This window comes from Marmota marmota, unplaced genomic scaffold (assembly GCF_001458135.2).
Source record: "Marmota marmota marmota unplaced genomic scaffold, marMar, whole genome shotgun sequence".
NCBI lineage: Eukaryota > Metazoa > Chordata > Mammalia > Rodentia > Sciuridae > Marmota > Marmota marmota.
The window spans coordinates 56714525-56723284 of NW_025999900.1; the positions used below are offsets into that span (position 1 = coordinate 56714525).

Consider the following 8760-nt stretch of genomic DNA (forward strand, 5'->3'; position numbering starts at 1 on the left):
CTGTTGGAATAAATAATAATTATTTTAAATTCAGTTCCTCTGAAAATGTTTGAGTTCTTTTTGAAATAAAGAACTATAAAGTAGTAAAGGAATCATCTCTTTAAGTTAAAAATATTTCTCATAATGTGACAACAGCAAAGAGAGCCTGGGGTATAGCTTGGTTGTAGAGAGCTTGTCTATCATGAGCAAACCCCTGGATTGGATCCCCAGCACTTCAAAACAAAACAAAAATAACAGACAGTATAACAGTTAACTAAACTCTAAATTCATTCCATGATTGCTATTAAAGATATTGCAAACTAGAAAAAGAGATATGGCCCAGGTTCTTCTTCTATATAGATAACTGTGGGATAAAATAGCTGTTACTTAATGTAATATTTTGATTGTATTACTTTTGGGTGAGGCAGTCTAGATGGTCCTGAGCATCACTGTTAATTCTTGTTGAGAATACTAAAAATGAATGGTCTAGACCACTCTTTTTCCATGCCCTTTCTCAGGATCGTATTTGCAGGAAATAGACTTGCTGGGTGGGGTAAGGCACCCCTGGACCACAGCAGGCTTGTCTCCATGATGAATATCCTAATTCCAGTGTTCCTCTCCAGCAGTGCACCTCACTACACATGTAAGCTTCTACTATGGGCTGAACAGTTTACCCTATAAATTTCTATGTTGAAGTCCTAACCCCTAGCATCTCAATATGAGATAATGTTTGGAAACAAAGTCTTTAAAGAGGTGATTAAGTTAAAATGAGGTCCTTAGGGGAACCTCTAATCTAATATGACTGGTGACCCTATAAGAAGAGGAAATTTGGGTGTGGACACAGAGGGAAGATGAAGCAAAGACAGGGAGAAGATCAAGCCACAGAGAGAGGCATGGAACAGACTCTTCCATCCTGGCCTTTAGAAGAAACCAACCCTGCCAACAACTTGATCTTAGACTTTTAGCATCTGTAACTGAAACACACACACACACACACACACACACACACACATTTCTGTTGTTTAAGCCACCCAATTTACGATCTTGTTATGGTAGCCTTAGCAAACTTATATAGCATCCATGATGGATATTACTTATGTCTATGGGACTTAGGAGGGCCAGAGATCTGGAATGAGCTTCAGGCTGATACTGGCTACTGCTCTTGCTATGAGTAATAAAGTTTGTTTGTTTTTTTTAACCTTTTTTTTTTTTTTTTTGGTACCAGAAATTGAACCCAGAGGTGCTTAACCACTGAACCACATCTCCAGTTCTTTTTATTTTTTATTTTGAGACAGGGTCTCACTAAGTTGCTTAGATCCTCACTAGGTTGCTGAGGCTAGCTTTGAACTTAGGATCCTCCTGCCTTAGCCTCCGCAGCCACTGGGATTACAGGCATGTGCCACTGCACCTAGAGTCTTTGACGGAGGAGTCTTTTGCCTTTTGCCAGCATCCCAGAAAACAGGTTCAGACTAACAAGCCAACTTTAAGTACAGTGAAATCTCAGAGCCTGTTCAGTTCCTGATACTGCTGAATAAAATAAATTTTATTGTTTTCTCCCCTCCTTCAAAATTGTCTTGCTTGACTAAATATATTTAATTGATGACAGAAAGCTCAAGCATTAGATTTTTAAATTTATCATCCATACCACACTGTCGGGGGACAACTTTTTAAAAGTGCATTTTTCAGTCATCTGAGAAAACAATTTGTTACCATAATGTAAGCAGAAATAGTACATTAAAACTATATCAGCACGGTACTATGCTCAATTACATTTTTGGTATAAGAATGAACATTAAATGAAGATCTTATCAGAGTTAAAATTTGAAAATAGTGTTCTCTTACCAGAAAAACCTTGCATTACCTCCCCAAACATTCAATTTGAAAAGTACAACGCCATTATTAGAAAACCTGTGAGTTTTTCTCATCTCTTTGACTAAAATGTATTATGTTTCAGGTTTACAGTTTGGATGGCCTATTATTAAGTTATCATCAAAGTTCCTCTATTTCTGTTTTCTCAACTACGTATAAGATCTCTAAATTTCATTTGATCGGATTTGGTGGTATCTACTTTTGACCAAAGATCTAAAATCTTACTTTGAAAGACTTAATTTTCATAAAGAGAAGGAAATCTGAGAATTAATTCAAGGGAAAGAGAGCAGAAGTGATCTCTGGGCTCTCTGTGGCTGGGCTACTAGCTCAATATGCCTTTATTGTAGTGATTAAGCCTGTATTTATTTATACTTTTAATTTAGAGATGGAATGCACTTTAGGGTTGATACATGGCAGATTAAGTAAACACAATCAAAGTTCATTAGTAGCTGATGACAGAGATGGGCTTAGAAGCAAAGTTTCTGGATTTAATAGATGTAGTCAGCATACAAACATGCCACAAAATAAATTTTAAAAACTAAAAGATATTGAGTATATGATTAGATTTAACCTATCACAAAAACTGCTAAATTTGTGTACCATTAATCTGCTCTATACATCCATCAGTCTCAGTCTTCTTGGTTTTTTTTCTTCACCATTACACCTTTTCACAATTTGGTACTTCATTCTTTCAATAGTCATTCATGGTTGGAGAAAACACACAGACTTTAGCTTGAGATGTGTTCTGTCCACTGAAATGTCTGACCTTTAGTAAGTTCTTCTTTGAATTCACTTTCTACTGGGTAAAATGATATAGTAGCCACTTCATAGTAGTGGTGTGAGAATTGACAAAAATCTCTGACAGTTACTTTACACGAAATAATAGTTGATAAATATTACCTCTGAATTCATACCTTTATATGCTGCAGCAACTTCTTAATCCTCATCACACTGTCCTGTGTAAATATATATTGTAGTAGGGTTCTTACTTTAATATTTGTTTCTATAATTACCTCTCATGGATGCCCAACTAATTGCCCTTTTTGTTTTTATATTTTGCTCAAGTTTCCTTCCATATAGATCAAGAAAGAAAACCCAATACATAAATGTTAAGTTTTCACAGTTGACTGGTTTAACAGTCTACTTTACTCTGATAACAGCCAATCAGAACCTACCAACTACAAATGCATGCTTAGAAGGACAGGCAGTTAGAATATCCAACTTACTTCCTCCTTCAGAGCATCAAAGGTCATTTTGTTTAAAAATATATGAGAAGTGGAGTTTTTCCAAACTTATCATGCTTAATAGAACATCAATCTAGGAAGGTTCAGAAACCTACGTGTGGCTGTCTACAAAACATTTCAACCATCGGTGATTATCAAGTACCCAGGGAAAGCACAACTGCAAAACAGTGATGCCAAGTACATGTAAGAGACTTAAAAGAGAGTAACCTGCCAAAGAGAGTTCATAACTGAATCTCAAATGGGACCTAAAAGAGAGAGATGACCTTAATGACAGGTAAACAACATGTGTAAATACACAGATCACAAAGATAGTAAAGACCTGTGTAAGTATGGGAAACAGTAAGACCCAATGATAGGCCAACTTGTCCTCATTATTCATGGTTGTGTGGATATCCTTTATGTGGCTGTATATACTGCCTTTGACAGTGTGCTGAGAGGGGACTTTTTGACTTCCTAAGTGCCTGGACTAGTCATGAATGGTTGGCCATAGAGGCTGACAAACCCTCTTGATAACTATGATTTTTAAAAAGCCTGTTTTATACTAATGCTCTACATCAGAAGTCCCTTCACATAATCACATGAGGCCTCCTTCACACTCATGTCACCAAACATAACAGCTGTCTGGGTTTAACTTTTTCCTGCAAAAGCCTGTGTAACAATTACTTTGTCACCTTTTCTCGTGATCCCCTGCCACTTCCACCCCTGCCCCCATCCCCAGCACTGGGGATAGACCCCAGGGCTTCATCCATACTAGGTAACTCTACCACTGAACTATGTTCCCAACCCTTTTCTGGTGATCTTAACCTAAAGAAAGTTCCCCCTGAATCTAAAATAATGTGTGCAGAAGATAACAAAATCTCTCTCTTAATAAAGGCTCAGTTCCTGGAAATATGGGGCTGTCTTTTCTTGTTGTCTATTTCCTGCTAGAGAAGGTGCTAAAGGCTTTTGCATGGCAGCAAGTTGTAGTTTTTGGTTCCTATGGCAACCCAGTGATAAGCTGTTTCCCTACACCGTGTCAGAACAGAAATGTCCCAGTGAGGCTGAAGGTACAGATTGACAGCCCTAAGGAAAACTATGAAGCAGGTAACACTGAGCTTCTTTTCCCCAGCAATCTTTCATTTGTTTTTCCTTTCTCATTTGCTCTGATATGACATTTCTTCCCTTGCAAGAGGAAAGGATCTGCTTTTAGGCCATTACATGAATTACACTTTGATGTGAATGAGCACCCAGGGTACTCACACAGTAGGTAATTTATCTGTAACAGTGGGATGAGAGGTGAATGAAGCCTTCCCCTTGACAAACACATCATCCTTTAGGCATCTAGTCAGGAGGTTTGGGGACAAGGAGAGGGTCTGATTGAAAGAATGACTTTCTTTTTAAAATAATTTTGTCCTGACTGTAAAAGTTCATTATCTAAAACTTGAAAAATACAAACAAGTATAGACAAATTAATTACACATAAATCAACAACCATGTCTAATAACTGATAATGAAACAGACTGAAGTTGGGGTACCCTTTAAAATTGAGAGAAACTTCCTCATGCTAAGAGTAAAGGATGAGGGGTTGCCCACCTGGCCTGAGGGACATCAAGGTAGCAGAGAATGGCTATGGCCCCTGCCCTGGCCTCTCTAACAAAAGCTAACTGTATCAGCATAGGTACGTTTCCTGACTTTTGTCCCATTTTGCCACCTCTTTTGCAAAAGTTTCCCTTGCCCTCAAAGTCTCATATTCCCTCATAGAGATAAATTTTGAAACAAACTGTTTCTTCCAGCTTTCTTCAAAGCTGGCTTTGAATAAAAGTTAATTCCTACCGATCTGACTCCAAATTGTTATGGAGCACCAAGCACTGCAGTCCAGTCTCCTGTGACAATAACATCTTGACATCTTCCTTGTGTCTGTTCCCTATGCATTTATATATTACACGTAGAATCATTCAATTTATAGATTCACATAATTCTTTCAGTCATTGTTATTCTGATCATTTCCCCATGTAACTCAAGTGTTTTTTCCAAAAGTTTCCATAGTTACATATCTAAAGTGACTATATACAATTTACTTAAACATAAGACGTTCTGCTGTTTTTAAGGTTTTCCTATTATGGATAACATGGCAATGGTGATCCTGAGCAAAAATCTTTCCCTGCATTTAAAAATATTTCTTTAGGATATGAACATGTTTAATAAGACTTGTACTTCACATATTGGCAAATTGCTTTCCAGAAATCCAGCAATGAAAATTACATATAATCTTTAAAAAATTACATATAATCTTTAATAATTTGATACATAAAAGTACCTCATTTTATCGAATATTAAACATTTAAAAATATGCCTGTTAACCATTTTTTTCTATGAATCATCTAGACACATTTCTGACCATTTTCTACTGGAAATTTGGTGTTTTGCCTGTGAAATAGCCCCTTGTAGTATTTATTTAACCCAATTATCATTTAACTAGATTGTTTTATAATGGTTTGGGGGATACAGAAATTCCAATTTGATGTCATAAAAATTTTTAAGTATTTTCCTTTCTTTTTTGGTGTGGAGGACAAAATCCAGGGCCTTGCACATGCGTGGCAACTGCCCTACAACTAAGCTATATCCCCAGCCCCAAGTATTTTCCTTTCTGGTTATTTCTGTTGCTTTATAGTTTCAAAGTTTGTCCCTCTCAAGAGACATATTTTTCTCATCCTTTTTATGTTACAAATTTTAAAGACTCAAAAGTTCAAAGAATAAAATAATAAGGATGTTTTAATCATTCCAGATTAACATTACTCCCAGTTTTTTAAAAATAAAACTTTTTATTATGGGATGTTTCAAAACATTAGAAAAAAGTAAAGAGAACTGTACAGTTTCTTGATATCTATTGTTTCATCTATATTTCACCCACTCACTCTTCTCCAGGATTATTTTGAAGATATACTAGACATCTGCATGTATTTCAGTATGCATTTCTATGAGAAAATGACTTTATAAAAATGAAAGAAAACCACAATTACATTTCCTGCCTGAAAATACTAATGATTTCTAGATTTCTACCTAGCAACTGTTTATATGTCCTCAGTTATCTCATTCTTAAATTTCTTTTTAAAGTTTTATGAATCAGAATCCAATAAGGTTCATATTTTGCCATAGGTTGATATACAGTCATGCATCACTTTATACAATGCAAATATTCTGGAAATGTGTCCTTAGATGATTTTATCCTTGTGCAAACATAATAGAGTACCTGAATATTTCTATAAAAAAATAATTTCCTTCATCAATAATTTGGTTACCCAGAGGTACAATACTTAAGGTAAAACAAAAGAAACACTTCATTCTCTTCCTTCATTTACCAAGTTTGAAAATAAAGAATTGGTTCTCTACCTTCTTCATAAAAGCAACCAATAAGGTTCAGGGTTTTAAAATTTTAATATATTATTTATGACAACAGAATGCATTACAAGGTTCAGTTTTTATTATGTATGTATAAATACATACATAATGTATGTATAAATGATGTATGTATAAATGTATGTATAATTACAGACATTTCAATGTAAATATAATTCATGTGTTTCTGTCATTACAGTTGTCATCTTTTTTAATGCCCAAAGTGTTGGGAGTCGTCCCGGCTCCAAAGACTAACTTCCCCATCCCCCAAGAAGAGCCGTCCAATGGTGAGCCCTGCTGGTTCACATGATCCTTACCTACCAATCAGATCCCTGCTGGCTCACCTGATCCTACCCACAAATCAGACTAGCCCTGCTGGCTCATCTGATCCTTACCCTCTAATCAAAAAGCACCCCATGCCAACTGTCAAACCACCCCTGGCTGTATAAATATGCAGAGCTGTTCCTCAATAAATGGGCATTTGCTCCGTTGACAAGCCTTGTTCGTTCTTTCACAAAGCATCCAAGTTTTGATATGCATGTTCCTCTCCATGTGGGCTCCTGGGTCCTTTTGCCAGGGCTTCTGCAATCTTCTATAGATTCTTTCTTTCCTTATGGAATGAGATATTCCAGGCTCACTTTATATACTTTCTGTGCCAGACAAAGTATCAGTTATTTCTCTATGTAATTCTGATTCCTTTTATTGGGAAGTGGTATTAAGAAGGCATAATTTGGAGAATTAGGCTAGTCTTCTTTTTTTCTTTTCTTTAATAAACACATACAACTTTATGGGAAATAAATGGTGGTATCTAAAACTGAATTTCTTCACATATTCTAAAAAGTAACTTAACCCATAGAAGATAGAGATTACTAACAATTTAAATTTACATATAAGTAGGAAAAAAGTATAAGCATCTAAAACTGAAGTACCAAAAATTAAATAAATAACACAAAATCGAAGGACCAACTCCAGAGTCCCCAGCAGAGGAAAGGCAGGTATAGATTGTGTGGAGAAGAACTGAGGACGACTGAAGTACAACTGTGATGACTGCAGAGTAAGTCCTTCTTAATAGTATTCTCCAGGGGGAAATACAGAGAATGTGATTCCCTGTGCAATGGGATGGGGTTGTGGCTCACTGGTAGAGCACTTACCTAGCCATGTGAGGCACTGGGTTCAATCCTCTACATATAAATAAATTAAAGATATTGTGTTCATCTACAACTAAAAATATTTAAAAGGAAGAAAGAAAAAAAGAAAATCTCTGTGCAGTTCCAGAAGGCACTATTCTAAAGAAGAGGAAGCTGCCTTCAAAAAGAAAGAGCTTTTCAGATGTTTGATGGTGAAGAGAAAACAAAGAAAGCAAATAATGGATATTAAAAGTTTTACAAAAACAATAAAGAACCATAAATGTTGAGAGCCAAACCGCTCACATCTGAGGAAAAACTACTTGTGTCTGAGGAACAGATAGGGAGAAAGTACGGATGGACATTTCAGGAGGATAGAAAGGCTGATATAATGAATTTTTGTTCCATTTTTGTTTCATTTTGTCTCGGTTTTGTTTTGCATTATCTTAGTGAGGGGTTTCTTCGTCACGGAAATATGGAATTAAAAATTAATAAGAACCAAACTGAAAGGGTGTTAAGTAAAGTGCTAGAGGAAGGAGGCATCTCAGTAAAATCAAGAACAGTTAGGGCATACGTTAAGACGATACAAAGGTGTAGCCCATGGTTCATTAAAGAGGGGTTGTTAAATATATCACAATGGAACCATCATGGTGAAGATTTAAAAAAGATACAAAAGGAAAGCCCAGGAACTCTGCCAGTTGGCACATTATCATTATGGACGTTGGTACAATCTTGTTTGCTTAGTCTAGGAGAAGACATCTTACATCAAGTAAAAGAGGAGGCCTCTTAAGATAGTCAGAAAGGGGAAGAAAGTTTAGAGCAGAAAAAGCCATCAGGGGAAAAGTTACAACAGGAGACTATACTAACATCTTTCTATCACCAGAGGGCGTAAGTGTCCAACCAAAAGCTCCACCTCCATATGCTGGGAGGACCCCAACCCCTGTAGTTGATAGATGGGATCCTGAGACAGGACCTCAAATATTAGCATGCCCTGTATTTGAGCAGGCAGGAGGGCAGCAAATTCACCATATTTTAGATTACAAAACAGTGAAGCAGCTAAAAGAGGCTGTAACAACCTATGGTCCTCAAGCACCCTTCACTGTAAGCATGGTTGAATCCATTATCAACTTGAACATGACGCCAGCAGATTGGACTAGTATGTGTAAAGC

At 36.5% G+C, this 8760-nt stretch overlaps 1 long non-coding RNA gene across 1 annotated transcript; it reads right to left on the bottom strand.

Moving 5' to 3' along the window:
* Nucleotides 1-6691: 6691 nt before the first annotated feature.
* LOC125615176 lies at nt 6692-6934 on the bottom strand. The gene is made up of 2 exons (XR_007345723.1): nt 6822-6934; nt 6692-6784 (listed from the first exon to the last, which is right to left on the bottom strand). It is a non-coding gene; the product is annotated as an uncharacterized LOC125615176 (long non-coding RNA).
* Between the last annotated feature and the right edge of the window lie 1826 nt (nt 6935-8760).